Below are 10,695 nucleotides of genomic sequence, written 5' to 3'. Positions count from 1 at the left end.
TTAGTAGTTAAGTTCCATAAGAGTTCACACATTTTGAACATTTTTGAACAATAAGAATCACGATTGCGGATATGTACCTACCAACAAATTAAATACATTCAGTAACTTCACATTTTCGATGTGAACATTAAAAATTTATGGATTCCTCTCACGAATTCTGCAGACCCACGTTTCTCCAGCATTGTCGGTTGGGTTGCAGCAGTGAGCTGGCCGGAGTGGCCGAGCGGTTCTAGGCGCTACAGTCTGGAACCACGCGACCGCCAAGGTCGCAGGTTCGAGTCCTGCCTCGGGCATGGATATGTGTGGTGTCCTTAGGTTAGTTAGGTTTAAGTAGTTCTAAGTTCTAGGGGACTGATGACCTCAGATGTTAAGTCCCATAGTGCTCAGAGCCATTTGCACTATTTTTGCAACAGTGAACAGAAGTGGGTGTGCGTTTTTGCATGGGTAAAAATGCTTTTGTGACACATGACGAACAGAAGAAAGTTTCTGACCAGCCTGTGTCTCTTCGAGCTTGTATTCGTTGCCACAAGGAATTCCAAGAGGTTGAAGGAAGTACAAGCCCTTGCAGAGACAGCAGTCAGTAGTGGGGCCGCCATTATTCGCAATGAACCGCGTCTCATTATCAGTCAACTTACGCACATTCTGGAGATATCAACTGGAAGGAATCACACTCTTTTACAGGCACATTTGCAAAAGCTTAAGTTGCACGCACGATGGATACTGTAATTGATATTACCAGAGCAAAAGCAGGATCCTGTAACGTGTGCCGCTGCAGGAACCAGTGTATGAGAGCGAGTTGTAATGGCAGGGCATCATCACTGCAAGTGAAAAGTGGGGTACTATTATGTCTCAGAACTGAAATGTACTAGTATCAAGTGGGAGAAATGTGGCCATCCATCACCAAATAAACCATGTGTACAGAAGTCTGCCAATAAGGCCATGATCATGACATTGCCATGGCGTACACTCTTATTGTTCCAAGACTTACCACAGCCACTGCAGAAAACTACAGTCAGATCCTGAGCCAACTGTTAAATGCCCAGACGAGTTGTTGGGTGGTGGAAGCTTCACTTTGCCCAGACTTTGATCGGAGTTTCAACCAGAAAAATCATTTCTAAGGTATCCCAAGCAAATTACAATCCAGACCTTCAACGTTAAAGTTTCCTCTACCCTACTGTCAAAACGAACCTTAAGGAACGTCATTTTGATAATGAATCCTGGCTATGAAAGCTTTGGAGATGATTTTGAGGTAATAACTGATTTCACCACTCCCTGAACGAGTGACAACTAAGATGGGACAACTGCTTGGTGTGGGAAATATGTGAAGGTGCCAAAAGTTTGGATTTGTAAATTTTTGGAATATAAGTCCCAGTCTTTACTGAACAACACTCGTAGTTGTATTCTTCTATGGACCACTTTTGCAAGGATATTCAAAGTGTAGAGGTTTTAAGAATAAAAAGTTATTTCTAAGTGTAGTCTGACAAACATGAGACTGGTAGTTGACTGTAGCCTTATATGAGGAACTATTGCGCAAATTTTCTGAGCTGATTTAGGGAACCCACAGAAAATCTAAAAAAGGACTGTTGGATAGAGAGAAGCCCCCTTCTCTCCGAATGAGGTTATTACAGTACAACATCTTTCGGTTAATCCCAAATGTACGATAATGATTTGTGTATACAAAGAACTTATTTTATACAGAACTGTTAAGGCTTTCGTGGTCACCTATTGACCAACTGCCTGTGGACTTCTGTCTGGGGTTTTTCAACCGACGATTGATTGATGACTTTTCTGACGTTTCGCCAGCACGAGTAACTGGCATTATCAAAGCCTCACCCTCCATTGCTGGACTCCACCACCAGCAATGGAGTGTGAATCTTCAAGAATGCTAGCCAGTCGTGCTGGTGAAACGCCAGAAAACTCATAAAACAAACATCGCTCGACAGAAGGCAATAGGCAGCTTGTCAGGTTATTTTATAATACAAAAGGCTGGTGCTCTGTACTCTTCATTTATTTCTCAACACCAATCACCACACATGCTACACGCACTATACATGCACTATTTCATAATGTAAAAGGTGAGTGTTATTCATTTCCCACCGGCAATTGTGCACACTATACACCATTAACTGATACAATGCCCATGACGAAGGTGTCTGGTTTCCTTTTTGTGTATCGCAACTTCTCCTTTGCTTATCAAATAAAAAAGTGCCAACATCCATCGATAATGCCTGAGGAAGTAAACACGTTCTAGCTGGCTAAGTGTCGGTAAGAAGTAAGCTAGTCATTTGTCTTTTGTAACAGTTACACCTGAAAGGCCTGCGTCAGTCTTGCTTACCTGCCTCAACAGATATGACGTGTTAATTTCTAAGAACTATTAGCATAGTACTCGATAATGGCATAAAAGCCGAAATCTAGATAGTTCAGAAGATAAATACAGTAATACAAGTCAAACGGTGCTTTATTCTTTCAAAAGGTACTGAATGTCTGTTGCTCAACACCATGGAAAACATTTTACTAGTCACTTGTGCTGCCCTTCGGGGGCGGCCACTAGTAGTACGTGGAAGTTCTTTTGTAGGGTTAGGAGACGTTCCTAGTTGCTGAATCTATTTTCATGTCCTTTTCTAATGCGGTAGCGTGGTTGTTTTCTTGCCTGAAGTGTTATGTAAATGTTGAAAGACTGCTCCTTACTGTGGAACAGAGAGGCCGAAAAACAAAGAAGACAACATCTATATGACGCCAAGTCTAGCACTTCCTGAAAACACCTAGTGGAAAACTACACAGAGACAATATAATCATAATGAAGGCTCAAAAAGGGAATACAACTATCCTTATGCATAAAAAAAGCCAATAACGTGACACGAGAATTCATTTCACAGACCAAAATCACAAAACTAAAGTAGACCCAACAGACAAGTTCCATACAAAATTAAAAACGAACTGAAGACAATAGAACACATATTTTGTGACAAACAAAAAGCTCGAATGAGCTGTATGAAACATAATACCCCAATACTTCTGATCCAACCAAAGCTTCATAAAAAAAATACTGTTTTGAGGTCAGCTGTAATTTACAGAAAAGCACCCACATACACCCTCACCAGACATATGATAAACATAATCACACAACAGTATAAAACACAAAATGACAGAACAGTGAAAAATACGTAGGAAGTAATATACCACATATATTCCAGATATAGTTGTGCTGGTCTCACTTAATGTGGGAAACATGTACTCCACAATCCCCGTGATAGAAACAATCAAGATAATAGAACAAGACTTAGATATTTACAATCTGTTACCACTGGAACATGTAACAAAAATAAGCAGACGCCTACACCTCATTACTCAACACAGTTACCTTCAATTCAACAAAGAGTTCTGCCTACAAGAAGAAGGATTGCCAATGGGATACCTAATTTCAGGAAAGTTAGCAAATATCTTCGTGAACAAAATTGAAGAAAGAATTTTCCAGAAAAATACAATGTATTGTATTGGTGGAGATACATGGATGGCATCCTCTGCTTTGCAGGTGAACCAGAAAGTCAAATAGAACAACTACATCCAGAGTTAAGCACATTACAAATAAACATAAAGTTCACTTTAGAGACAGAACAAACAGGCCAAATAAACTTCATAGATACAACCATCACAAGAGAAAATAACCAACACTCATTCAACATTTTCAGAAAAACATCACAAAAGATACAATATTACATCAATAATCTAACTCCCCAGAGGCACAAAGCGAATCTGCCCTCAGGTGTTTGACCCACTGATCAAAAACAGCACCACTTGACAAACGTAATTATAGTAAGCAGCTGGACATAATTATTCAGATAGCAAGCACCCTAGTAACAAAACTGAACAAGAAAATTAAAGTAACAAAGAAAACAAAACACCACACAAATCCAGAGAGCCACAACACACACCACAAACATACACACCAACTTCACCACCACTATGCAGCAAGGGAACAATAGAGAACTCAATGGACAAATGGTACACACTCACATACGGAAAGAAACTGACACACAGGATTATAGTAGGGACGAAACAGCGAGGTCTTCAGTCCGATCGGATTAGGGAAGTATGGGGAAGGAAGTCGGCCATGCCCCATACAAAAGGAACCATCCCAGCATTTGCCTGAAGAGATTTAGGGAAATCACGGAAAACGTAAATCAGGATAGCCGGACGCGGGTTTGAACTGTCGTCCTCCCGAATGCGAGTCCAGTATGCTAACTAATGAACCAGAATTACGAAGAAACAAGAAATAAAAATAGCATACCAAAGCAATAACTCTATACAAAAAGTCTAAAAAAAGGAAATATTACTGACATGTACCAACTCCAGCGTAAGAGATGTGATGCTCTATAGTTAGGCCAGACAAGTAGAACTTTTGAAATCAGGAATGAGGAACACAAAAGGGCGTGTAAATATGATAACAGACATTCAAGATTTACAGAACACCTCAGACAAGAAAACCACCACCCTACCACAATAGAAAATGTAATGAAAATGTATTCAGGAACAAGAAACATCTAAATTTACAAGAGAACTTCCACATTCAAAAATGAATGATAGAGAAGAAACACATAATGGATGATCAGACAAATATCAGCAACCAGACACTGTTTAAACTAATAAAATATATTGTAGAGAAAGGACAATCTCCCTAGACACAATAAAATAATATTAAAGTGATACGCTCACTCTAGATCATCCACTACAATTCCATAGTACAGCAATAATTTACACACACAGTGGTTAGGTCCCTTCACACACACACACACACACACACACACACACACACACACACACGTACACTCACTCACTCACTAGTCGGTAAATATAAATTCTTACAGAGCGATAGCAGACACTCCTACCACTACCAAAACAAACAAAAGACGAAGGCATCCCGCAAACAAAACTCACGAAATAGCGAGATAATCGTTTTTATTCTCAACACAGAAACTTGATTATTTAGTGAAGTGAAAGTGCTGCGTAGTGAACACCTATGACATACATGTGGAAGAACAAAGAGAATGAAGCAAACAACAAAAAACAGTGAGTAACGATGAGAGCCAAAACTGTTTGAGTTACTAAGTGAAGCATGCGAACTGTTCGTGATCCTAGCAAACAAACTTGTAAGAGAAGAAAACCATATTGTTACAGTGATTACTGAAGATGCTTTAGAACAAAGCGAATCGTGTCTGGTCTTACTAAAACTTTCATTACAGTTGCAAAAGAAGGTGCTTAACCTATACAATTTGTGTATTTGCAACTACGGGGAGAAGAGGCTGGAAAACAAAGAAGACAACATAAAATATTTGTAGTTGTAAAGCTGACCATCCTTCAAGAAAATTTTATATCAATGAAAACGGCGCGTATGGCTGCAGTAATTTTGCACTAAAGGATACTGTATTGTTAAATAAAAGCATAGGAAGGAAAATAGATTGACCAAACATGGAAGCAGAATATCAAGAAATGTAGGAGAAACAGTTTAAAATCATATATTTCTACAGCTCGTAAAGATATACCTGAAAAAACTGTTCAAAGGTGGCAAGTGCAAGAACGTTGTATTATGATTGTAACGTAAAAATCGTGCAGTAGAACAATTTATTTGGTCTGGCCACTGGTTATGGGAAAAACAACAACGGGACAGTGGCATTTTTTGTACGACTGCATCGCTTTGGTAGTGCATTTTACGATGGTACTGCAAAGTTTACTGTTTCGTGACATAGCTTTCTGCCCTGGTACCATCCTTTTGCATTAATCGGAAAAAGAAGAGTAGTTAATGCCACGGTTATCTATGGATGGGAATATGGAGTGACTGAAGCTTTTTAAAGTACGTTTCTCAGAATAAAGGAAATGAAAGAATAAAGGAAATGAGTCGAATGACTTTGTTGCTGTCAGTGGTCAGGAATTAAGGAGTGTGACACAAACCTGAAAACTGCTAGAAAGAAATTTCATTCTGGAGACATCGTGAGTCGTGCTTTGGTAGCTAACTCGGTAGTGCACTTGTCCGCGAAAGGTAAAGGTCGCTAGTTCGAGTCTCGGTCCGGCACACAGTTTTATTCTGCCAGGAAGTTTGAAAACTGCTAGTTACATGGTTGACTATCATAGCAGACGATACAAAGTCAGTGTATCTACGTATCAGTCATAATATCATTCACTCCTGGCTACGTCATTTGCTGCTAAAAAGAAGATCGACTTTAAGTCAACGCCCCTGAGCCGTGGGGCCATTGAGTTAGTAGACTGTTCTGTCAGGCACCACTGGCTCAGGTGTAGTATCGACTATCCCTCTTGTGGCCCCATTTCCAATATCTATGAGGGGTAGTTGGTGTCTGTGGGTTGTGTCGTTAGAAGGTCTTTGCTTGCCGATATATGTACGGGGTTTGCTGGCCCGAGACGGAGGGGCGAAGTCTGGGGATTGGCGGTAGTGTCGCGACAGGAGGTGGTGAAGAGGTCCGAGCGGCCGAAGCCACGAGTTGCACAAGGAGGGCCTGCGCAGAGCGAAGATAGCGGTGTGGGTCACCGGGGTCAACGTCGACTACAAGCAGCAGGCCGACATCCTGTCGGCTGGTTGGCGACATTCGTGTTCGACGACCCCTCTCTTCCTGGCTGCCCTATTCTACCTGACTTTCATCGGCACCATTCAGTAACCTCTGCGACGCACCGTGGATCCGTGGAACTGCTTTCTGATAAAGGGGAGTAATATTCTGTAATCCTTTCATTGTATACCTGCCCAGCTTATTATTTTCTGGTTTGTACCCGACCCTTAATGTTCTAATTAATCAGCTTTTGGTCGTAAATACAGCCAGAACAATTGTACCAAGGCACAGATTGCTGTGAAACAAAAGAGGGGCCTTGTTGTAAGATTTAGCTGTTAACCAGTTAATTCTTTGATTGTAATTGTATTTCTCAGTCATTTGTTATAATCAGAAGAACCTGTTGTACTAAGCTGTTCGTTGCTGTGTTTTAAAGACCGGGTCATTATTGGTGTATTTTAGCTGGATCTTGTGAGTTCTCTTGTAATAAGTGTTCACAAGTAATGTTTTAAGACATTCCTGCCGGCCGCGGTGGTCTAGCGGTTCTAGGCGCTCAGTCCGGAACCGCGCGACTGCTACGGTCGCAGGTTCCAATCCTGCCTCGAGCATGGATGTGTTGTGATGTCCTTAGGTTAGTTAGGTTTAATTAGTTCTAAGTTCTAGGGGACTGATGACCACAGATGTTAAGTCCCATAGTGCTCAGAGCCATTTTAACCATTTAAGACATTCCTCCATAGCGGTCTTAAAAACTTACAATCAGTTTAACCTTGATGATATTAACAGCCAACTGTCACCAAGGTTGTCAGAGGGGGCAAGTTGAGATCCAGTCGCACCTTGGTTGCTGATTGAAATTAAGAGGTTGGTTGCTTTGAAGTAAGCCTTATCATTGTGATATTGTTTGCTAATCTGTTTAACCTTTAAGCACACGTGCGCATCTTAACCCTGCACCTTTCGACATACAGATTTCAAATTAAAAGTTAAGTCATTTGTTTTGAGTAATTGAATCACCCTTGTCATCAATGGTGCTTACAGTTTTCATGTGTCGCAGGAGGGCAGTTAATAACACAGAATGTGTCCAGCGCCGTAGTAAACAGCTGTTTCACCCGATAACGGGCGGGCTTCAGGTCCAGCCGTCTTGTAATCGTTGTCATATGGACATGATCGTATGACATCGTTGGCCGCGATGTCCCAGTCAGGTTCGGCCGCGTAGTGCAAGTCTTATTTTATTCGGCGCCACATTGGGCGACTTGCGGCCGACGATGAGGATGAAATGATGATGACAACACAACAACTAATCCCCTAGCGGAGAAAATCTCCAACCCGGCTGGAAATCGAAGCCAGTCCGAGGGCATGGGAGGCAAGCACGTTACCCACCCAGCAAGGACATTGTAACATTATTTGCTGTTTTATAATACAGCACTTCACATTTCTTTTGCAAAGATTAAAATATTATTCAACATAAGGTTTAAAGTGAAAAGAATTTTGTAAATTTGTTCATTTTATTAAAGAAATTTTTATGTTTAAATGCTTCGATCACCTGTAAAACACAGTTTATATATTGTTAAATAAACAGGTTGTGTGAAAAGAAAGTTATGTTGGTGGGTCCCCCTTCCACGTTTTCCTTAATTCCAGTAAGTACCACGTATCAGTGCCAATACCTATTATGAGGTTGCCAACAGATACATCTAGATGACTACTTTGCTTTTTACATTTAAGTGTCTGCAAAGGGTTCATCGAACCACTTTCATACCATTTTTGTACCGTTTCACTCTCTAACAGGGCGCGAAAAAAACGAACACTTAAATCTGACTTATCTTAGTTTATTACAACGATCATTTGACCTTATGTAGAAGAATGCCAACAAAATATTTTTGCACCCGGAGGAGAAAGTTGGAGATTGGAAATTTCATGGAAAGATCTCGCTGCAATGAAAAACGCCTTTGTTATGATTGCAGCTCCAGCTCACGTATCATATCCGTGACATGGGAACACTACAAAACAAGCTGCCTTCCTTTGAAGTTTTTCTATGTCGTCTGTCAATCGAAAAATTCGCTTATTGTACAAAGGGCTTCCTCCTCTAGCCGCAGAGGAAATGAAGGCATTGTTGGATGTATGCAAATACCTTCATATACTTTAAAGAAAATATTAAGTGAATTTACCTTATTTTTCGTCTGTTTAGATTTTATTGTTTCTTTTCTGGTATAGAACTAGTTTTTTAATTTGGAGGGTGATTGAGTAAATACGTGGTACTCTTTCAGCATGTCTGATACTGTATTCTGTTCATAACTTCCCATAATTTTTGCCATTGCAAGAAAAGATCACATTTCTAAAGCGCAATGTTATTGAATAATTTACTTTTACAGGATATGCAACGTTCTTACACGGAAAACTACATAAAACTTAAGATAACTTTCTAAATATTGTAAAATGTGCTAAATGCATGTTGGCGTTCTGTAGTACATACTGCTTCCCTTGATCATACATAATAAATCTTACAAATAAATAGTACCAAAGGAAGACAATTTTTATTTCCTGAAAACTTATGAAATTGCGATATACAATCTTCTTTCATGGAAGTCTTTATTCATATCTCTTCTGTGGGGAAAAACGTGAGTGAAGTTCGAATTGAACACTACAGACAAGGCTAATTTCTTAGTGAGCAGTGAAATTCAAAATGGTTCAAATGGCTCTGAACACTATGGGACATAACTTCTGAGGTCATCAGTCCCCTAGAACTTAGAACTACTTAAACCTAACTAACCTAAGGACATCACACACACCCATGCCCGAGGCAGGATTCGAACCTGCGACCGTAGCGGTCGCGCAGTTCCAGACTGTAGCGCCTAGAACCGCTCGGCCACCCCGGCCGGCCCAGCAGTATTTAAGCCTAAAATGTAGAAGCTTGCATTGTTTCTTTTGTTATTCACAAAGCGGGAATAACAAGAAAAGTACAGAACTTGAAGAAGCGGAGATTTTGGAAGTGGTGCAATGCAATTTGTCTTCCAGCGTTCGTATGTGTACGAACAGATTGTGTACGAACAAATTGTCAAACTGCATATCTGCTTGTTAACCTTCGACTCTCAAACTATAGTCGAAGGTGTATCTGTTCATGGAACTAACTGTCCTGTACAACTTTGTGTGCCAACTGTCAGGTACCGCTTCACTTGTCTTCGTTACGGACACATCAGTAGACCATGTCTGTCCCAGACGTGTTACATCAAAATGATATAGTATTCCTCATTACTTTGAATTCTGCACCACTCGTATTGCTATTTGTGGTAGCTGTGGGGAAAACACTCATCCGCGGATCGGACCTGCCCTGAATAGCATATACGGCGACGAGCTCAAGAACTGACTACGTCCAGTAACATTGACTTCAGGGATGCGCTGAACATTGCCCGTATGCCAGCCTACGCGTCCGTTACCGTGGTACAACAACATTTCTTGTTTATGTCAGTCATTGCTGCTCCGACAAACTTCGACACTCCAGATGTGCAAAATACACAATTTTTCCCGCTTCTGTCCACCACAAACATGAAAGGCCAATAGCAAACAGAGACGGAACGCAATGCGTGGATGTGTCTGAGTAGACAAGCACCACTACTTGGCCTCCCCGCCGACAGGCGGGAGTAAGCAGGCACAGTAACGTACGCGAGTGATCTTCGTACCGCAGGCTGCCACACTCCACGAAACATTCAGCCACACCTATAAGCCAGGAACCCCTCCCGCCAGGAACCCCTCCCGCCCTACTTAGGAACTCCACAAGCACGAAACCACCGACAGCTTCTCGTTCACGCTGAACTCATCGATAAGACAAATGTTACTGAACATACGACGGAATATACGACAAACGGTGTCGAGGACGATGACATCCGCGATATCGTAACAGGCATATTTCGTTATCTTTCCACCTAAATTATGAAGCCTATAAAAGTTGTGCAGTGGAAAGCTAGAACAGCTAATTCCAACAGAGAGACCTCCCAACAAGAATTGTTCATTTGTCTGCCTGATGTCTTCCTGTTATGGGAAATACGATTCAAGTGACAGCAGACTTCTCGCTTTAAAAAGTATCTCATAATAAGGGAGGACCTTCTCAATGGGTAGGGTGGCACTGTTATGTTGGTAAAAAAAATTCACTGCCGCA

Source organism: Schistocerca serialis, chromosome 4 (assembly GCF_023864345.2).
Source record: "Schistocerca serialis cubense isolate TAMUIC-IGC-003099 chromosome 4, iqSchSeri2.2, whole genome shotgun sequence".
NCBI classification, from domain to species: domain Eukaryota; kingdom Metazoa; phylum Arthropoda; class Insecta; order Orthoptera; family Acrididae; genus Schistocerca; species Schistocerca serialis.
Note: the sequence above shows the minus strand (reverse complement) of the source record.